Genomic DNA, 22,443 nt, shown 5'->3' with positions numbered 1-22,443 from the left:
TGTGTTAATAATTCAGCAAGGGACTGGATAACAGCGTTGCTGGTTCTAAGGACAATTCCAAAAACTTTTTGAGTGCACAAGTGGTGGTTATGGACTTGCCATATTATCCGCAAGACTCTTCATTGGTGATTGTGCACCTGCGCAGTCACAACAGATGGCTGCTGGCCATCTATACAAGGACTACAGTGGGTCTGCGTCTTTGATGACCCACCAATACCATTATTTCTACAAGGACTGCAGTGGGTCTGCACCTCTGGTGGCCCACCAATACCGTCATCTCTACCAGGACTACAGTGGGTCTGCTCTGTGATGACCTACTTACCAACATTCTTCAAAACGTCGAATGACTCTGCTGTGGGTTTGCTCTGTTGTGGCCCATTACCTGTCAGCATGTCAAGAGTCATCACTGTCTTTCCGTTGGAAGGACAACACTACTTCTTCAAGACTGCATGGAAATCCACTACTTCTGTGTGCCTTGTCTTTTACTGCTCACACTTTGAGAAAAGAAACGGCAGTTTTACTGTGATGAATGATCAGGACTGTCTTTATGGACTGTGAGAAAATTTTAGCTTTTGACCAACATTGTATTAATAAGTGTGTGAATTTGATATCTTTCTTACTGTAATTATGAAAATTTTTTTCAAATCTGTATTGGCCAGTGCCCAAAACAATTTGTAAAATTTTTTGTGGTTAGCATGGGGGCTATGTAAATACGCTGTTTAGGTTTTTATATTGGTAACGCCACGTAGCGCTCTGTATGAAAATCACTGGCTGTGCTGTGTGCAGTCTGTGGCTAGATGGCATTGTTGTAATATTCGCTATTGTAGTGTTGGGCTGCCGGCTGTTAACAGCGCGTAGCGTTGCGCAGTTGGAGGTGAGCCGCCAGCAGTGGTGGATGTGGGGAGAGAAATGGCGGAGTTTTGAAATTTGTAAGACTGGATGTCATGAAGTGCTATGTATATTATGATTTTTCAACACTATTATGGTAAATACATTGTTTGTTCTCTATTAAAATCTTTCATTTGCTAACTATGCCTATCAGTAGTTAGTGCCTTCCGTAGTTTGAATCTTTTATTTAGCTGGCAGTAGTGGCGCTCGCTGTATTGCAGTAGTTCGAGTAACGAAGATTTTTGTGAGGTAAGTGATTTGTGAAAGGTATAGGTTAATGTTAGTCAGGGCCATTCTTTTGTAGGGATTATTGAAAGTCAGATTGCGTTGCGCTAAAAAATATTGTGTATCAGTTTCAGCACAGTGATTAATAATTTTTCTAAGGGGACGTTTCAACACAAGTAAGAGTTTGTTGTTGTTGCACTGAAATTGTAGCCCAATCTTCTCGCATAGCGAGTTCTCCTACTCTTCACCCAGGCAGTGCATGGTTTACTTTTAGCGCAGAATGTTACCCAAATCGTAACACTTCCACCAGCACAATTTCCGCTCATTCTTATCTGCTACTCTGTTCTCAGCTCAGATACTGTAATCCAACTGGAGCATCTAAGGGTGATTGTAAGGAAAGTTTCAAAACGCAGTAGAAGTAACACCACTGGCCAGACTGAGAAGAGGGAAATCGTAGGGCAGAAGAAAAAAAAACAGTGTGAAAATTGACCAATAGATGCACTGTATGTGTCAGAATACGTAAATGAAAACTTTCCACTACTAGTCACAATAAAACAATATTTATTTTCCACACGACCGGTTTCGAGCTTGTGCCCATCCTCAGGTGTTTATACATTCATGTAAATGTTTATATTGCTGGAGATCACTGTATAATTACAAAAAAATTATTTGCTCGTGATTAAACACATTTATGCAGTGATCTCCAGCAATAGAAACACGTACAAGGATGTATAAAGACCTGAAGATGGGCACAAGTCCGAAACCACCCGTGTGACAAATAAATAATCTTTTATTGTGACTGGTAGCGGAAATTTTTCTACGCCCTATAAAGAAACAGTCACGGAGTTCAACAGCATCCACTATGGATAAAATTCACAATAAAAGAAACACCTGACATGCTCACCACACATTAAGTTCATATAAACACGCCGGGGACAGGGATTTTCCTCTTTCCGCGTCTGCGACGTTCGCGATGACTGTCTACGCGTAGGATCGCGCGCTGCTTGTAAAGTTGTAATGTAAGAATGATGACTGTGCACACGTCGCTCTGCTGAAGTTCCGGACACTGAAGGGTTTGAACAAAGGCGTTGGTCCGGAGAAAATGATCGAAAAATTCGAAAAGACGGTTTCTTTTGGTGTGCAACCTGGCAGAGGAAGGAAACGAATTGAATCGACGTCAGTGGAAGCAGTGGCCAGAAGAATGCGGGAGGAGACGAGTGGTGGTGTGTAAACGTAAAGTGCACGGAGGTTAGCTCGAACATTGGACATACCCGTGAGCATGGTGCGTAAAATCCTACGAAACATCCTTCTTTGCTATCCATTCAAAATTACCCATGTGCACGAGTTGCTTCCTGTTGACCTGCCAGCAAGAGAGAGAGAGAGGTTTGCTGTAGAATTTCTTACTTGAATGGAAGCGGAAAATGTTTGGCCATAGGAGATTTTGTAGACAGACGGAGCCGACTTCCATCTGACAGGGTATATCAATACACAGAATTGTCGAACATGGGCAACGAAAATCCACATGCAAATCAACCAGTACCACATCATCCTGAAAAGGTCACTGTGTGGTATGGGTTTACGGCATCATTTATCATACGGCCACATTTTTTCGAAGATGCAGGTGCTTCAGATCCTGTTACCTGTACCGTTACCGGTAAGCGCTATGAGTGTCTTTTGCGTAACGACGTCATTCCAACTCTTCAACAGCGTGGATGTGTAGGTGGGATCATTTTTATGCAAGATGGCGCACCTCCGCGCATTGTAAGTCTAGTTAAGCAGCTGCTGAAGCACCATTTCTGAAATGTTAGAATTATCAGCCGCCATTTCCCTATAGCCTGGCTGGCCCGATCACCTGATCTTAATCCGTGTGACTTCTGGCTGTGGGGCTATCTGCAAAATGTTGTGTTCGCTGTTCCGATTGCAAACTTAGCTGCATTGAAGGCATACATTGCGCAACCGATTCTGAATGTGAACCCGGAGACATTTCGATCAACTGTGGAACATGCTGTTTCTCAATTTGAGCTTGTTTCGGAAATCGCTGGACAGCATATTGAACAAGTTTTGCCCCACTCACACAGAAATTAATAATCAGATTTGATTTTGTTTGATGCTTTTAATGCGGTTCTTGACCTCAGAACAATTAAAAACCGAGGTGAATGATGCTTTTTGTGCGGTTTTTGGTCTCAGGCAATTAAAAAACTGATGTGAGTGATGCTTTTTACGCGGGTTTTGGCCTCAGGACTACTGAAAACCGATTTTCCCCATCCGATGTGATATGATCTTGCCGTGGTGGATGGGCTTACGTAACTAACAGTATCACACCTGTACACCCTTGCATACTCAGTGGTACTGTCTGTTTAACGTCAAACGTACACCTTAGTCATTGTTATATGATTCACTTTTTAGTCGAGGACTATTAAATTATGATGCTTACAGCACCAACTATTGCTACATTAACTATTTATTTTTCTTCTGCCATACGTTTTCCCCCTTCGCCGATAATATTTCGTTGGAATTTCACGTCATTCTGACCAGTGATGTTATTTCTACAGCAGTTTGAAAGTTTGTACAAAATTGTAAAATTGTGGTAAGATCTTATGGGACCAAACTGCTTAGGTCATCGGTCCCTAAGCTTATACACTACTTACTCTAAATCTAACTTACGTTATGGACAACACACACACCCATGCCCGAGGGAGGACTCGAACCTCCGACGGTGGGAGCCGCGCGTACCGTGACAAGACGCCTAGACCACGCGGCTACCCCGCGCGGCCTTTGAAAGTTTAACTTTAATTATAATCTCCCCCTAAATTAAACTTCTTCTCATCACTCAAGATCACTTTACCCCATTCTCAAGCCCATAATATATATTTTTCAGCAACCTCTAATCTAGCTTTTTTATTTTTAGGTGTTAGCGCAGATTTCTGCAGTCGTTTCTAGAATGCAAGGTGTTTGTCATTTGGCAAAATTTGTCGTACATGTCTCCTAGTTACTGGCAACTGTAAATCAGAAACAAGTTGAGAAGAATAACGGTTTGTGTCCCTTGATTTGCTAGACAGTAACCGTTTCGATCTCTCAGATAATTTTCTACCCCATTATCCACTCTGTCCATACTGAACGCCCAATCTAACGAAATTATAAATCACTCTACTTGAACGGTTCAACCTGTTGGCTATTTGACAATTAGAGAGACCCATTTCCTTTTACGAATCTATTTTGCTGTTTCATCACATGACAGCTGTTTTCTACGTGGCAATTGTCACAATTGTGGCATATCTACACAATAACACTGTCACTAATGGTGTCTGTTTCCTGTCTACAGGAAAGGCACGTATGCACACGCTAACACCGCACAGAAGCGTCTGCCTTTATTCCGAGTTTCACCCTCTACCATTTGTATCATTTATGTCTCGTTATACACTGTACTACAGACATAAAATGTGATACCATTTGAGTGCATTTGTCATTTTCTTTGATCTCATGTTATTTAATATATAAGTTGCACAATTATTCCAAGTGACAATGTTGATTTTCCTAGAAATATTTGTGCCTTTATACTGATTTCCACTACTGAGTGGAGAATGAAGAGGCTAGCACAGGACAGACTAACGTGGAGAGACGCATCAAGCCACTATTCGGAATGAATAACACAACAACAGCAACTCGTATTTCTAATAAACACAATTTTCTGTTTCAGCCGCAGCTTACTAATTAGTTATTATGCGATCCAGAATGAAACTCGCACTCTAAGTGAAATGTACGCTGGTCTGAAATTTGTTTGGTAGATTACAATGTGCTGGACCGAGATTCGAACTCGGAACCTTGCCTTTCGTGAGCAATGCTCTTGTCTACTGAGAAATCCGTCATGGACATCATTGGCAACGAAAGCCAGGGTTCGGAATTCGAATTTCGGTCCGGCTCTAGTTTTAACATGCGTTTCTGTAGCACAGTGTCTTTTTCAAGGCTTTTTATTACCTTCAATTAATTTCACATTTGCATAGTGGCATCCAATTTGTCTTTTGCTATTTGGTTAAGAATGAGTGTGTAAGACAATTCCCCAGTGCTGACGCTATGTGATAGTATAACTGAGTAGGTTTCCGAGGCCAGTCAATTAATGTAAAAGTTTTCTGTGTGTAGTACGGCAGCGTATTGGAAAAAAACTATTACTACAGAAATCATTTCAGCAACGGCTGCAATGGACTTCTTGCTCCATTGGTGTGTTTTTGCTGTCCAGATTCACTTTTGTCATGACTGCTCTGACACTAGTCATAATTTTAAAAAAATCGCTTATATACACTGAAGCGCCAAAACAACTGCTATAGGCACGTGTATACAAATACGGAGATATGTAAACAGGCAGAATACGGCGGTGCTGTCGGGAAACGCCTACAACAAGACAACAAGTATCTGACGCAATTGTTGGATCGGCTACTGAAGCTACAATGGTAGGTTATCAAGATTTAAGTGAGTTTGAACGTGGTGTTATAGTCGGCGCACGAGCGATGGGACACAGCATCTCCGAGGTAGCGAATTAGTGGGGATTTTGCTGTACGACCATTTCACGAGTGTACCGTGAATATAAGGAATAATGTAAAACGTCAAATCTCCGACATCGCTGCGGTCGGAAAAAGATTCTGCAAGACGATGACTAACGACGGTCGAAAAGAATCGTTCAACGTGACAGAAGTGCAACCCTTCCGAAAATTGCTGCAGATTTCTTTGCCTAGCCATCAGCTAGTGTCAGCTTGAGAACCATTCAACGAAACATTGTCGATATGTGCTTTCGGAGCCGAAGGCCCACTCTTGTACCCTTGATGACTGCACGACACAAAGCTTTACGCCTCGCCTGGGCCCGTCAACACCGACATTGGACTGTTGATGACTTGAAATATGTTGCCTCGTCGGACGAGTCTCGTTTCAAATTGTATCCAGAGGATAGACGTGTGCGGGTATGGTGACAAACTCATGAATCCACTGACGCTGTATGTCTGCAGGGGACTGTTCAAGCTGGAGGAGGCTCTGTCATGGATTGGGGCGTGTGTATTGATGTGGGGCCCCTGATACGTCTAGATACGACTCTGGCAGTTGACACGTACGTAAGGATCCTGCCTGATCACCTGCATTCATTAATGTACATTGTGCATTCCGACGGACTTGGGCACTTCCAGCAGGACAATGAGGCACCCCATACCTCCAGAATTGATACAGAATGGCTCCAGGAACACTCTTCTGAGTTTAAACACGTCCACTGGCCACCAGGCTCAGCAGATAATATTATTGAGCATATCTGGGATGCGTTGCAACGTGCTGTTCAGAAGGGATCGCCACCCCGTCGTACTCTCACGGAATTATGATCAGCCCTGCAAGATTCATGGTGTCAGCTACCTCCAGCACTACTTCAGACATCAGTCGTGTCCACACCACGTTGTATTGCGACACTTCTGGGTGTTCACCCTACACGATATTAGGCAGGTGTACCAGTTTTTTTGGCTCTTCGGTGCAATTGGTTTCTTGAGGGGGAAGGAGTGGAATCTATAGGTTACTGCGGTAGATGTGCTAGATTCCTTCAGTGTTAAGTAGATACACTTACGGCATGTACAAGGTGGAATGCGGGTGTGGAGAGGTATAGAGTGGTGAGACCGGTAGGCCAATAGCAACACGCTACATACAACTAGGACAGCACAGCAAATATGTAGTGGCCGAGCACCAGTCGTGTGAAGTTAGCACCCCTTTTTCGAGAAATATACATTTTTTTCACAGATCTTGGTAGATGTAGCATAGTTCTAGAGTTCTTTGTACAAAATTTCAATAGTTCTGCAGAATTTAGCGACCAAAACAACAATACTCGAAAAAATTTTCGTATCGAAAATGTTCTTTGGCAGTTTCCGCAAAATGTAAATAAGTACAAGAGTTCTGAGCACAGTTCTGAACAGAGCTCCAAGAGTTCTTTCGAAAATCCAAGTAACATTTTTTTGTGCAGCTAATAGTTTACGAGATAATTGCATTTCAATGAGAAAATCTTTTCACTTACTGTGAAGTTGGCACCCTTTTTTTCAGAAATATATATTTTTTTCAGAGTTCTTGATAGATATGGCATAGTTCTAGAGTTCTTTGTACAAAATTTCAATAGTTCTGCAGAATTTAGCGAAGAAAACAACAATATTCGAAAAAATTTTCGTATCGAAAACATTTTTTGTCAATTTTCGCAAAAATTAAACTTGTACAACAGTTCTGAGGACAGTCCTGAACAGAATCCCAAGAGCTATCGAAAATCCGAACAACATTTTTCTATAGCGATAATGGTTTGAGATAAATTGATTTAATATGGGACACACTTTCTTCACGGAAAATATAAATATATTCGTACAACAGTTCTGATGACAGTTCTGGACACCACGTGAAGAGTTCTATCGAAAATCCTAGTGAAATTTTTTTGTGCAGGTAATAGTTTAAGAGGTAATTGCAACTTAATTAAGAATTCCATAAGAGCTCCTACTGTGAAGCTGGCACCCTTTTTTTCAGAAATATATACTTTTTCAGAACTCTTCATAGATAAGTCATAGTTCTAGAGTTCTCTGTACAAAATTTCAATAGTTCAGCAGAATTTAGTGACGAAAACAACAATACTCGAAAAAATTTTCGTATCGAAAATGTTCTTTGGCAGTTTCCGCAAAATGTAAATAAATACAAGAGTTCTGAGCACAGTTCTGAACAGTGCTCCAAGAGTTCTTTCGAAAATCCAAGTAACATTTTTTTGTGCAGCTAATAGTTTACGAGATAATTGCATGTTAATGAGAAAATCTTTTCACTTACTGTGAAGTTGGCACCCCTTTTTTTCAGAAATGTATACTTTTTTCAGATTTCTTGATAGATATGGCATAGTTCTAGAGTTCTTTGTACAAAATTTCAATAGTTCTGCAGAATTTAGCGACGAAAACAATATTCGAAAAAATTTTCGTATCGAAAACATTCTTCGTCAATTTTCGCAAATTGTAAATAAGTACAACAGTTCTGAGCACAGTTCTGAACAGAACTCCAAGAGTTCTATCGAAAACCCAAGTAACATTTTTTTGTGCAGCTAATAGCTTACTAGATAATTGCAATTTAAGGAGAAAATCTTTTCACTTACTGTGAAGTTGGCACCCTTTTTTTCTCAAGTGTATACTTTTTTCAGATTTCTTGATAGATATGCCATAGTTCTAGAGTTCTTTGTACAAAATTTGAATAGTTCTGCAGAATTTAACGAAGAAAACAACAATACTCAAAAAAATTCGAATAGCAAACATTCGTTATAAATTTTCGCAAAAAGTAAATTCGGACAACAGTTCTGAGGGCAGTTCTGAACAGAACCCCAATAGTTCTATCGAATATCCTAATTACAATTTTTTGTGCAGCTAACACGTTACGAGATAATTGCAATTTAAGGAGGGAACCTCTTCACTTACTGTGAAGTTGGAATCCTTTTCTTCAGAAATATATATTTTTTTAGAGTTCTTGATAGAAATATCATAGTTCTAGAGTTATTTGTACAAAATTTGAATAGTCCTGCAGAATTTAGCGAGAAAAACAACAATACTCGAAAAATTTTTCTTATCGAATATATTCTTTGTCAATTTTCGCAAAAAGTTAATTCGTACAACAGTTCTGAACAGAACACCAAGAGCTCTATCGAAAATCCTAATAATATCTTTTTGTGGCGATGATAGTTTATACGGTAACTGCTTTGATGTTAGACCCACTTTCTCCACAGAAAAAGTAAATTCGTTCAACAGTTTTGATGAACAGTTCAGGTTAACACCTCAAGACTTCTATCGATAATCATAATAACATTTTTTGTGGTTATAATAGTTTGTATGGTAATTGATTAATTGTGGGGCACTCTTACTAAAAAAAAAATTATGTCTGTTCGTATGCTCTGATGCCAGCTCTGGATAGCACTGTAAGAGTTCTATCGAAAATACTAGTAACATATTCTATGCAGGTAATTGTTTACGTAGTAACTGCCTTTATTAAGGAATGCTTATGAGCATTTCCCGTGAAGTTTGAACCCCTTTTACGATAAATATAAATTTTTTTCACAGTTCTTGATATATATGCAATACTTCTAGATTTCCCTGCTCAAAACACGAATGTTCTACAGAATTTCGGGAAGAAAACAATAAATCGGCAAAATTTTGGTATGGTAAAAAATTATTTGTCAGTTTGGAAAAAATAAATTTGTATAACAGTTCTGTTGGCAGTTCTGGATGGCACCGGAAGAGTTGCATTGAAAATTATAAGAACATTTTTGTGGCGATAATAGTTTATACAATATTAGTTTTAATCTGATACTCACTTTATCTAATATAGCAAAATTCGTAGAATAGTTCTGATGACAGTTCTGAATATCACCCACAGAGTTCTACCAAAAACTATAATAACATTATTTGTGACGATGACATTATATGAGATAATTAATGTGGGACTCACTTTTGTCATGTAAAAGTAATAAATTCGTACAAAATATCTGATGGCATTTCTTAATACGACCCTAAGAGTTCTACCGACAACTGTAATAACATTTTTTGTGGGGATAACAGTTGATGAGATAATAGCATTTTCGAGAGACCCACTTGGTCTACATTATAATAAATTGGCACAACCCTTTTGCTGACAGTTCTGGATAGCACCTAAAGAGTTCTTTTAAAAACCCTCATAACATTTTTATGGTGCCAGTAGATTATGAAATAGATTGTGTGTTCACTCTGCAGTGGGTGTGCGCCGATGTGAAACTTACTGGCAGATAAAAACTGTGTGCCGGACCGGGTCTCTAACCCCAGGCTGTGACGAAAGAATATCGTCACAATATCCTTTCGTCCAAGAGTGCTTCTGCAATTTTCGTAGGACAACTTCTACGAAATTGGGAACGCAGGAGATGAGGTATTGCTGGAAGTACAGCTATGAGGACGATCGTAAATTCTCACTTTTAGTTTGGAAAACCGAAAATCGAAAACCCAGATGTATATTCTACTAAATACAAAAAGGCTAAATGTTCAGCACTATACAAATGCCAGTACACCTTCTTAAGACTGACTGTAGTAACTGTAGGTGGAAGCGTGGGATGTGCACGCTTAGATGATTCAAGGAGAGAAGGCTCGTCAGTGCAAAACAAACAGATGGCTGAGAGAGCAGATACATTCACACGCGCCACTAACCAGATGGTGTCACACCTGTCGAGAATCGCACCAGAGGTACAATGAGCTGTGGTGGAGTGCTGTTGGCGTGGTTACTATACACCGTTATATTAATATACAATACTTGAGAAACAATGTCATTCACACACTCCGAGTTCCTCATCACTCAGTACTAGACTAAATTACCGGCCTAGTGATAAGCAGCCTATGTACCTCACCGACTACACATCTTCGTGTTATAAGAAAAAAAGAGAAAAATACCAAGGGACACAAAATATGAATCCGGATAAACCGAAAATCCGGATTACTGAGGACCAAATAAACGAGGTTCTTATTTACAAATTTCGAACTTGTTATTAACTTTAATACTGTATCCCCTCAACATTATAACACCTCTATCAGTCATGTATTGAATTAGGATTTAAACATATTACTTAGTTCGTTTGTACGATATATTCAGTAAATATACTTACATTTCTATACATTGTAAAAACTTTTAACTCTCGCTGTAGTGTAACTCATCAAACTTCCACACTTCCTTTCTAACTAGAACAAATGTTTGCAACAATATTAACGACAGCAATTTCAAATTTATTCGTTACACACAGCACATGTTTTTATGTATCCTAGCGGCTGGTGATGTTGCCACATAACTTTCATCCATGAGGGTCCTGGGCATATTTTTAGCTGTTAGTGGGTCCTGGATGTCATGAGAGCTCAAAACAATTACTGTTTTACGTAATAAAATTCATCTGGTTCTTCCTGATTCTAAAAATATACACTTCATGTGTGGCTTTCAATGTTGTATGATTCAGTATCGACGCTAATGCTCTCTTGATGAGATATGAGCCGATTGCTCGTTTTTATCCACTGTGCCCTTTCGAATTTCATTTCAGCGATTAATTTATTTGTTTATCAACGTAGTAAGTAGTACAAAGCTAATCCAGAATGTAAACTGCACTTTAAATTCTGTTTTAACTGTTTAATAGTCAGTGTCCGCTGTCTGAACGTCAAATTTCAGATTAATACACTGCGCCTGGTTTCGTTATTTTATAGGAATTTTATTATTGTAAGTGGGAAGTACTAGATAATGTTGAAGAAATCCAAACCATATTGTTCGAAGAGCATAATATTATTCGAAATTTACCTGTACCAATAGGTGCAGCCAAAGCAGCATTTGTGATGCTGTAATTACCTCATAGATAACGATATTTGTCTATTGTAGGTTTGTATTCCAATCAGAATTTTGAGAGCATCAAAGCCTCATTTCAGCGTGAGAGAGGCGTAATTGAATTGAAAGCCTTCATCAGTCTCTTGTTTTTAATTGTTGTTGACAAAAGTAACAGATAAAGCCTGGAATATCTGTATGGAACTGATGGTGATGGCATTGAAAAATTTCACCTTCCAAATGAACATAAAACGTTTCAAATTTATTCTGGAGAGCCTTAGATTTTACAGTCGCGCTATTCGTGACGAAAGGAGACAATTAGACAAGCTAACAGCTATTCGGGAAATATTTACTGTGTTTGTACGCAACTACCACAAATCTTACATCCTTGGAGCAAATGTTACAGTAGACAAGAAGCTGGAAGGATTCTGTGGAAGTTACAGTTTTTGCCAATATGTATGAATCAAAACAAACGAGTATGGATTCTTAAGTGTGCGTTCTTAAGTATTTTACCTGTACAATTTGGAAATATACGCTGTATTGCAACCAGAAGCATTTACCAACTGAGCAATAAACATTTTGATGTTGTTCTGTGACTGTGTAAACCTATATATCAGTCAGGTCGAAATGTGAAAGCGGACAACTGGTTTACTAGTACTGGAATGATAATAGAGCTATGAAGGGAGAATTTTTCTTTTGTTGGCATGATGAAGAAAGACAAGCGTGGAGATTTGTCTAGAGTTTGCTATCAGTAAGAGAAGGGCTGCCCACATTTCCTTTTTTGGCTTCCACAAGACTGAACTCTAGTTTCCTCCGTACCTAAAAAGGGGAAGTGAGTGATCCAGGCATCACGTTTGCATGAAGATAATTCGATAGATGCTGACATTGTAGATAAACGGAAGCCATCCACCGTAAATTTTAAAATAGTGTTAAGTGTGGTATTTTCACAGCGGATAAGCCGAATACTTTGTACAACGCTGCAAGAAATGTGCGCCGCTGGTCAATGATTGTATTTTTGTAATGATCAGTACAGTTAGAATCTATGCACAAGTGATTTATTGTGGCAACAGTAAGAACTGTATCAGAAGGAAAGGGTTCCTGAATCAGCTTTGTTATACAATGTTGTTTTCTTCGCTAAATTCTGCATAACTATTGAAATTTTGTACAGAGAACTCTATAACTATGACTTATCTATCAAGAACTCTGAAAAATATACATATTTCCGAAAAAAAGGGTGCCAGCTTCACAGTACGAGCTCTTATGGGGTTCTTAATTAAGTTGCAATTACCTCTTAAACTATTACCTGCACTAAAAAATTCTACTAGGAATTTCGATAGAACTCTTCACGTGGTGTCCAGAACTGTCATCAGAACTGTTAACGAATATATTTATATTTTCTGTAGAGAAAGTGTGTCCCACATTAAATCAATTTATCACAAACTATTATCGCCATAGAAAAATGTTATTAGGATTTTCGATAGAGCTCTTGGGGTTCTGTTCGGAACTGTCCTCAGAACTGTTGTACAAGTTTAATTTTTGCGAAAATTGACAAAAAATGTTTTCGATAGAAAAATGTTTTTGAGTATTGTTGTTTTCTTCGCTAAATTCTGCAGAACTATTGAAATTTTGTACAAAGAACTCTAGAACTATGGCATACCTGTCAAGAACTGTGAAAGAAATATTCATTTCTGAAAAAAAGGGTGCCAACTTCACAGTAAGTGAAAAGATTTTCTCCTTAAATTGCAATTATCTCGTAAACTATTAGCTGCACAAAAAAATGTTACTTGGGTTTTCGATAGAACTCTTGGAGTTCTGTTCAGAACTGTGCTCAGAACTGTTGTACTTATTTACAATTTGCGAAAATTGACGAAGAATGTTTTCGATACGAAAATTTTTTCGAACATTGTTTTCGTCGCTAAATTCTGCAGAACTATTGAAATTTTGTACAAAGAACTCTAGAACTATGCCATATCTATCAAGAAATCTGAAAAAAGTATACATTTGTGAAAAAAAGGGTGCCAACTTCACAGTAAGTGAAAAGATTTTCTCTTTAAATTGCAATTATCTCGTAAGCTATTAGCTGCACAAAAAAATGTTACTTGGGTTTTCGATAGAACTCTTGGAGTTCTGTTCAGAACTGTGCTCAGAACTGTTGTACTTATTTACAATTTGCGAAAATTGACGAAGAATGTTTTCGATACGAAAATTTTTTCTAACATTGTTTTCGTCGCTAAGTTCTGCAGAACTATTGAAATTTTGTACAAAGAACTCTAGAACTATGCCATATCTATCAAGAAATCTGAAAAAAGTATACATTTCTGAAAAAAAGGGTGCAAACTTCACAGTAAGTGAAAAGATTTTCTCCTTAAATTGCAATTATCTCGTAAACTATTAGCTGCACAAAAAAATGTTACTTGGATTTTCGAAAGAACTCTTGGAGCTCTGTTCAGAACTGTGCTCAGAAATCTTGTACTTATTTACATTTTGCGGAAATTGTCAGAGAATGTTTTCGATACGAAAATTTTTCCGAGTATTGTTGTTTTCTTCGTTACATTTTGCAGAACTATTGAAATTTTGTGGAAAGAACTCTAGAACTATGGCACATCTAACAAGAACTGTGAAAAAAAATGTATATTTCTCGAAAAAGGGGTGCTAACTTCATACGACTCCGAGCACCAGCAAGACCGTAGCGAGAAAATACGAACTTAACGATACTTGCGTACATGGCAAGCTGCAACAAATAGTAAATGCAATACGGAGAAGCCACCGAAATGCTAAAAAACCGAAACAATGTGAATAGAGAGAACTCGCTCTGGTTTGCTCCACCCTGGCTGCCAGCCGTCAGAGCCCAGCAGGCTGCACCAACGACGCGAGTCGTGAACGCCACCGGCCTGTCACATCCTCACCGCAATATCTTATTACAATGAAGTTCCTACTCCTCAGGACAAGAATTACACCACTTTTTCTACAAATTATGATGTAATGTCCTGCTCAGTGAACAATCACAATACAATGTGACAGCAGAAGCACGCCAGTAGACTAAGAAGGTCATTGTAGACATGGGTGAAACATTGACTTCTCCAGTAATAGGTTTTTTGGAATGTAACGCTAAATACATCGATATTTATTTATAACTTATGAGGCATACAGAACATTTAAAAGTAGATAAATCACTTGAATGTTCAGATTGTATAGGCAAAATGGAATGATTAGAATGGGAGGCTCTGTACGCTATAAATGAGAAAATCGCTGGACTTACCAATACGGCGAAGCAATGAAGACACCTTAGTATGAGAAAGACAAATGACCTTATGTAAAACAAAATTAAATTATTTTCTGTAGCATGAATATAAAGAAACACTGACTTAGCACATTATGCAGTATGTAAAACAGTTGACTTTTCAAGAGGAATTCCCCGCGCCGGCCGGTGTGGCCGTACGGTTCTAGGCGCTTCAATTTGGAACCGCGTGACCGCTACGGTCGCAGGTTCGAATCCTGCCTCGGGCACGGATGTGTGTGATGTCCTTAAGTTAGTTAGGTTTAAGAGGTTTAAATTCTAGTGGACTGATGACCTCAGATGTTAAGTCCCATAGTGCTCAGAGCCATTTGATCCATTTGAATTCCCCGTCTGAAAATGCTTTTCTAGTGCTGCGGGGCGTCAATGTTTGAGAAGGTCGACGTGAACGTTTCTTCAGATTCTCTGATGATCTATGGGGGACACCCGCGAAAACGGGACCATGGAATGGTTCCACCCAAAAGTAATCACATTTATCCCGCCGGAAGAGGAGACAATCAATTCCTGTTTCGTAGAACGCGGTTGGCCGCTGACGGATACAAAACCGCACCCACTCTTGCACTTCCCCATCCGACGGAAACCGAGGTCGCTGCTTGTCCTTCTTCAGGTCGACAAATATGTGCAAATCACAAGTTGAAAGGTCTACGTTGTACGGAGGATGCTGTAGTGTTTCGCAACCAAATCGCGGAGCATCCGTCCGATTGGCAATGTGGCGGTGGGCGTTAGAGTGCAACAGTATTAATCCGTCCAACAGCATTCTTGGGCGTTTTGAGTTTACGGCGTATGGCAGTTTGTGCTGAGTGTTTTCGGTGCTGCGCGTTGATAGCGGTTCCACGCTTGAGGAACTCCGCGAGCAGAGGTCTCCTGCAGTCAAAGGAGGTTATTATGATCTTACCGGTCCTCGTTTGAATAGCTTTGGATTTCTTTGGCGGGGTAGATGAGGGACGCTTCCAGTGTTGACCTTAGCATTTGTCTTCGGGCTGTCGGATGTGATTATCCTTTTGCACTATAAAGCCCGTATTGCAGACCGGACGAAGGCTACACTTTCGCGATTTGGTTGTGAAATTCTTCAGTATCTCTGTACAGTGCCGATCTTTACCATGAGATTTTCACGTCTTTGGGGACTAGAAGAAAGACATGCGTGGGCGTTGGCTTTAGTCGGTCGACGAAATGCAAGAGTGGGTGCGGTCGTGGGTCCTTCAGCGGCCCTACGTAGAAGGCAAATGATAATCTTTTCTCGTAGTGGAATAACTGTCTTAATGCATGTGGTCATTAGTTTTGAAGCGAACCATGCCATGGTCCCGTTGTGGCGAGTGTTCGGTTTTTATTTGACTGCCTCTTAAAAATAGCTATATAACCTGGGGGCTACCTGTGTAGTTTGCGTCAGTCTCTCCACTGCCGATGTACAATCCGGGGTCAAGTTGAATGATAAAATTTTGAACTTATTTTGCTGTTAACTTCTTCACGCTCTTGTTGGTTGCTCAGACTCCTGGTAGGTTCAGACCACGGATTACCTACGAAAGTAAGACCGAATACGCCCTGAATTTAAAATAAGCTATCCCCTCTCTTACAATATTTAGACCCATGAATGAAATTAGTAACGCGGTCTGCTAAATTTGTAGAGCATTAACTAGACTGACCCTGTTTTGTATAAAGATTTATGACAAGAACAGTAAAAATAAAATAAAAGAAAAAGTAAAACTAACAAAGACTGAATTTACCCGAATCTGCGTAATTCAACGCCACCATACACGAAAATGTATAAAGCCGTGCGATGGGTATGTGGACCACAAATACAAGACGTCAAATAATCACACTTTCTATAGAACGAAGAACTGAGACTCTGTAGTCGTGAATCTGCAAAACAAACCAGTACACGGGGTTAAACGATAACTGTTTAAAACGTTCTACATTTTTGAAGGGAAGTCGAGTCGAACAATTTGACGCATGACACTTGTAGTCTACCAAAGCAAGAAACATCCTCAAATTAGCCTACAAAAGCCCCCTAAGCTACAGCAAGTACACAACGCGGGAGTTTTCAATCTCTTCTCACTCTTTGACGTCACCAGCTGCGTTAACATTGTTAATTCAAACTTTCCCGTAAGAGTAATAAAAAAAAAGACTTCTGTAAACCTTATGGAAAGGCGAATTACGTTTCCCCTCGATATAAACTTAACCAAACTTAACCCTTGGAAGCATAGTAGTTTCGTAGTAGCATGTGAATGTTACTGTGTATGGACGGGTTACTCCTGTAACCGAAATTGCAGATCTGAACATGGTTCTAGAGGAACCGAAACCGGTCATGTGAATAAACATTTTTTGCAATCAAGACGGATTATAAATAACATTGGATAAACCATTGATTCCGGTCATCCCACCAGACATTATGTCTGTTTTTACAAAGATGCAGAAACAACAAAAGGAATGCGAGACTGCACAGATCAAGTAGATACACGTCTACTATGGAATGTGGCAAATGAAACTAAGATGGAAACTCAGGCAGATTGAAACATCAGTCAGTCACTTTTAATTTCACTATATATTTTAACGAAACAGAACCATTACGGGGCTATAACAAAAAATACTATACGTTTCATTTAATAAACTTATTCATTGTTGACAAATTGGATGTTGAGTGGTAATTGCAGTTTCCTAGACATATGATCATAGTTCATGCAATGGGACTACATGCAAAAGGTAAAAGAAAAGTTAAAAATTCTTATACACCAGATCTACTGAAGCACTACAACTAATAACATAAATTATTTCGTAAGAGATTTGTGTACTGCACCTTTACAAAGTGGGAAGCAAAATAAAGCAATTTATTTTAGTTCACGTTTGCAAGTACTCTCAGCAAAGATAACCATAAACGCCTCGACCAGACATGTGCACAAAGGAGACTATTAAAAATGCGTAACAGTCTCAACGACTAAACGTATATAAGTCGCTACGAAATAGCTGTATATATTTTGACAGCAAATTGGTGAAACGTAAACAATACAACTACTTTAACGAAATTCTCTTGGTTTTCCTGCCACATTATGATTAAACTATACTTCAAGTTTGCAAAGTATGAAACCGAACACCTTACACCTAAGATATTTCATTCCTGAAAAAAAACTGTTTCTTCACGACCAGCTTTGTCGTCGTTTTCAAAACATCCAAAGTGCATGTAAAAAACGTAGAAATTTCAGAAACTAACTCACACACATCGTCCCTCTATAAGACCATTGCGCAAAAGTAGGGACGCGTTGTCAGAAGAGGGTACGTGTAGATGTTCCGAGCTTCCTGTAGACACAGCTTCACTGCGCTATATGCAACAGGTAACAGTTGCATCACAGTGTCGTGGCGCCACAACTGGAAACCTTCTACAAAGTTATAGCTCCCCCCCATCCCCCCCACCCCCACACACACACCGAGCACTTCATATCTCTTTGTATACAACATTAAAAGTCAAAATATTATATGAATTTAAATTACCGTCTGGGCTTATGTAAATTAATAACTAAAAAGTTAGTATTATTTTGATAAATTTCAACTGTGCTGGCAGCCACTGTATATGAAGTTTAGGGAATCAAAAAGGGACACATCGTGATAACTCTGCATATACTGGTACCCACAAAAGAAATCTATCTAAATACAAAGGCTACTGCCTGCTGCACACAAGGCTAACAATAAGTTTCTACTGCTGCAAGAAATTTCATTAATGGTTAATCAGTCAACAGTTCACTATGGAAAACTGATATTATGGATCTTCGTCAATTCGTCGTATAAAACGAAGTGTTAGTAACAAATCACAATGCCGAAACAACACATTTTATTTGTTTCTTTTCTAATAAAAGACAGCGTATCGCAGAAAACATAGATCAGAGTGAGTCTATTTAAAGAAATGCTGCTGAATGTGATGGCGAATTGATTACTGAACTTGCAGTTACTCTTCCTATCTTCGAACGAAAAATGTGATGTTTCTGACACATCCTTAAGTCGTCATCTTAAACAAGGTGTTCAAATGGTGCAAATGGCTCTGAGCATTATGGGACTTAACTTCTGAGGTCATCAGTCCCCTAGAACTTAGAACTACTTAAACCTAACTAACCTAAGGACATTACACACATCCATGCCCGAGGCAGGACTCGAACCTGCGACAGTAGCGGTCGCGTTGCTCCAGACTGTAGCTCCTGGAACCGCTCGGCCACCCCGGCCGGCTAAACAAGGTGTAGAAAATAAATTGAGTACCAGCAAAAATGGCGGTGTAGGTACAGTTGACTGTATTTTGATAGTGATACGTGTGGGAATTTTTGGAAATTGTGGGAAATGCATTTAAAAGTGATATAGAAGATCTATAAAAAAACAAAAAAAACAGGCAGTATGTTCATTACTGTGCCTTTTATTAAATTTAGAGAAGCTTCTGGAATTGCAGAAGAACCAGGAAAGCTCTCCAAGTCAGAAAAACACACAAAAGTCGTTGTACTTGAAAACTGTAAATTACGTATATTAAACGTTCCATTTCATTTGCAGATAATTAAACAAAATTATACAGAAAGTGGCAAATCTCCAAGCAGGGCCTTCTTTATTTCGGAGTGAGTTTTTCCTTGGTAAGAAGGAAATCCTCCAAACAACAAAATATTAATCTCCAATCCGAAAGATAGTACTAAAAAGTGAAATTAACCCTGAAAATTGTGTTAAATTTCACAGTAGAGGGCCACACGAGTTAGCAAATATACTGCGTCGGAATTATTAAATTCCTTTATTGGAGTTCTAGACAGTCAAAATGAAACAATTCTCCATGATAAATAACCTAACTTAATGTCAGGTGTTTCTAACCAAAGTGAACGGTCTCTACTAATTTGTCATGTTGCACCTTCGTTGTCTTTTGAAGCAAAGGTAGGGTTTTTATGTCTGGTTGAACTGAAGAGTACTACTGAATCTATATTTACAGCAATTGATAGTGAATTAAGGAAACTAAGAGTTTCTTACGGCAAATTAGTAACATGCTCTTTCGATGGCGCTACTAATTTTAGTGGTTTGTCGCTGGGTTTCGAACTCGGTTACCAGAAAAAGGGAAGCATGATATGCCCTGCATCCACTGCAGAGCCACAGTTTTGTCAATTACTGCCACCAGGTGTAGGAATGAACATTCTATAATAAAGTAATATTGTTAAGAACATTTATAAAATGTTCCATGCTTCTATTAAAATATGAAGATGTATTGCATGAAATTCAGTGTACTTCAGAACAACCGTTGACATTCGCTGGTTGAGCAGTTAACGCACAGTTCATGCCGCAGGTTGACAATTATTGAACTATATGAAATAAAATCGTCAGCACTTCTGAACGGTCTGCGATAGGACGTCCAAATTGCACGGTTTGCAGCGGGGCTTGATGGGAATTACACTGAAGCGCCAAAGATACTGGTACAGGCATGCGTATTCAAATAAAGAGATATGTAAACAGGCGGAATGTTGCGCGGCGGTCGACAATGTCTATATAAGACAACAAGTGTCTGGCGCAGTTGTTAGGTTACTGCTGCTACAATGGCAGCTTATCAACATTTAGGTGAATCTGAAGGTGTTGTTATAGTCGGCGCATGAGCGATGGGACACATCATCTCCGAGGTAGCGAGGACGTGGGGATTTTCCCATACGACCATTTCACAAGTGTACCGTGAATATCAGGAATCCAGCAAAACATAAAATCTCCGACATCACTGCGGCTGGAAAGAGATCCTGCAAGACCGAGACCAACGACGACTGAAGACAATCGTTCCATGTGACAGACATGCAACCTTTCTGCAGAATGCAGCAGGTTTCAATGCTGGACCATCAAGTGACAGCGTGCGAACCATTCAACGAAACATCTTCGATATGGGCTTTCGCAGCCGAAGGCCCCCTCGTGTATCCTTGATGACTGCACGACACAAAGCTTTACGTCATAGGACTGTTGATGACTGGAAAATAGATGCCTGGCCGGACGAGACTCGTTTCAGGTTGTATCGAGCGGATGGACGTGTACGGGTACGGAGACAACATCATGAATCTATCGACCCTGCATGTCAGTAGGGGACTTTTCATTTTGGTGGGGACTCTGTAATGATGTGGGGCGTGTGCAGTTGGAGTGACCCCTGATACGTTTAAATACGACTCTTACAGATGACATGTATGTAAGCATCCTGTCTGATTATCTGCAACCATTCGTGAACATAGTTCATTCCGACGGACTTGGTCCATTCCATCAGGACAATGCGATACCCCATACGTCCAGAATTGCTGCAGAGTGGCTCCAGAAACACTCTTCTGAGTTTTTAAACACTTCCGCTGGTCACCAAGCTCCTCAGACATGAACATTATTGAGCATATCTTGGATGCCTTGCAACGTACTATTCAGGTGAGATCCCTACCCCTAGTTCTATTACTAATTTATGAAGAGCGCGGCAGGATTCATGGTGTCAATTCCCTCGAGCACTACTTTAGACTTAAATGGACTCCTTGCCATGTCGTGCTGAGGTACGTCGGCGTGTTCGCTGGGACCATACACAATACGGCGGGTGTACCAGTTTCTTTGGCTCTTCAGTGTGGTATGCGCTGTATGGTTTAGTTTAGCGGCGAAGCCCACTTTCATTTGGAGGGGTTCGTCAATAAGCAAGATTGGAGCGTTTGGGGGACTGAAATCCGCATTTCACAATCGATAAGTCTCTACCCTTAATGGGTGACTGTGTGGTGTGCAGTGTCCAGTTACGGAGTAATCGGTGCGATTTGCCTTAATGGTACAGCTACTACCGAACCGTTCTTGAGGCTTTGGAAAATGATTTCATCCCCATTACAAACTGACCCCGATTTCGACAAGATGTGATTTATGCAAGACGGAGCTCGATCCCATCGAAGCAGGAGAGTGTCTGTTCTGGAGGAGCACTTTGGGAACCGTATTCTGGCTCTGGGGTACCCAGAGGATACTGGCGTTGGCCTCGATGGGCCGCCATATTCTTCGGATCTAATCATATGCGACTCCTTGTTGTGGGGCTATATTAAAGACAAGGTGTACTGCAATAACTCCAAAACCATTTTTGAGCTGAAAACAGCCATTCAGGAGGTCATCAACAGCACTGATGTTTCGACACTTCAGCGCGTCAAGTAGAATTTCACTATTTTTCTGTGCCTCATTGATAATGATGGCAGGCATATCGAACATGTCGTAACCTAAATCCGAATATCTGTAATGACGTTTACGTGTCGAATAAAGTGTGTGCACTCCTTAGTTCGCAACTAAATTTCTCTTTTTTCATATAGTTCAATAATTGTCGCGCTGTATATTCCCGTACTAGAAATTCGTTGTGATGGTAAGTGAACATATACACAAGGACGGTACAGATTTTGTAAGTTTGGCAGGAGAAATCTTGTTAGAAATGGCGACTTACAGTAACATTGAAGGTATATTGATTTTGGACTATACATTAAATGCCGTCTCAAATTTAAGTAAGGTTTTGCAAAATCAGTCACTCAAAACTACACAGGTTCCTGTACTTGCTTGCGAAACTTTAGAACATATAAGACACATCAACTGCCTTTGCGACTGTGATGCACATAGTGCGGAAAATGAAACACTGAAAATTTAAAAACTACAAGCGGACGCAACAAAGGTTAAAAGTGTGCTATTCACGGAGGACAAGAAACAAACTATGAAAAAGTGGGGAAAGTTAT

The sequence above is a fragment of the Schistocerca americana genome, chromosome 4 (assembly GCF_021461395.2).
Source record: "Schistocerca americana isolate TAMUIC-IGC-003095 chromosome 4, iqSchAmer2.1, whole genome shotgun sequence".
Taxonomy (NCBI): domain Eukaryota; kingdom Metazoa; phylum Arthropoda; class Insecta; order Orthoptera; family Acrididae; genus Schistocerca; species Schistocerca americana.
The sequence above is the reverse complement of the archived record's forward strand: the minus strand, read 5'-3'. Positions refer to the sequence as shown.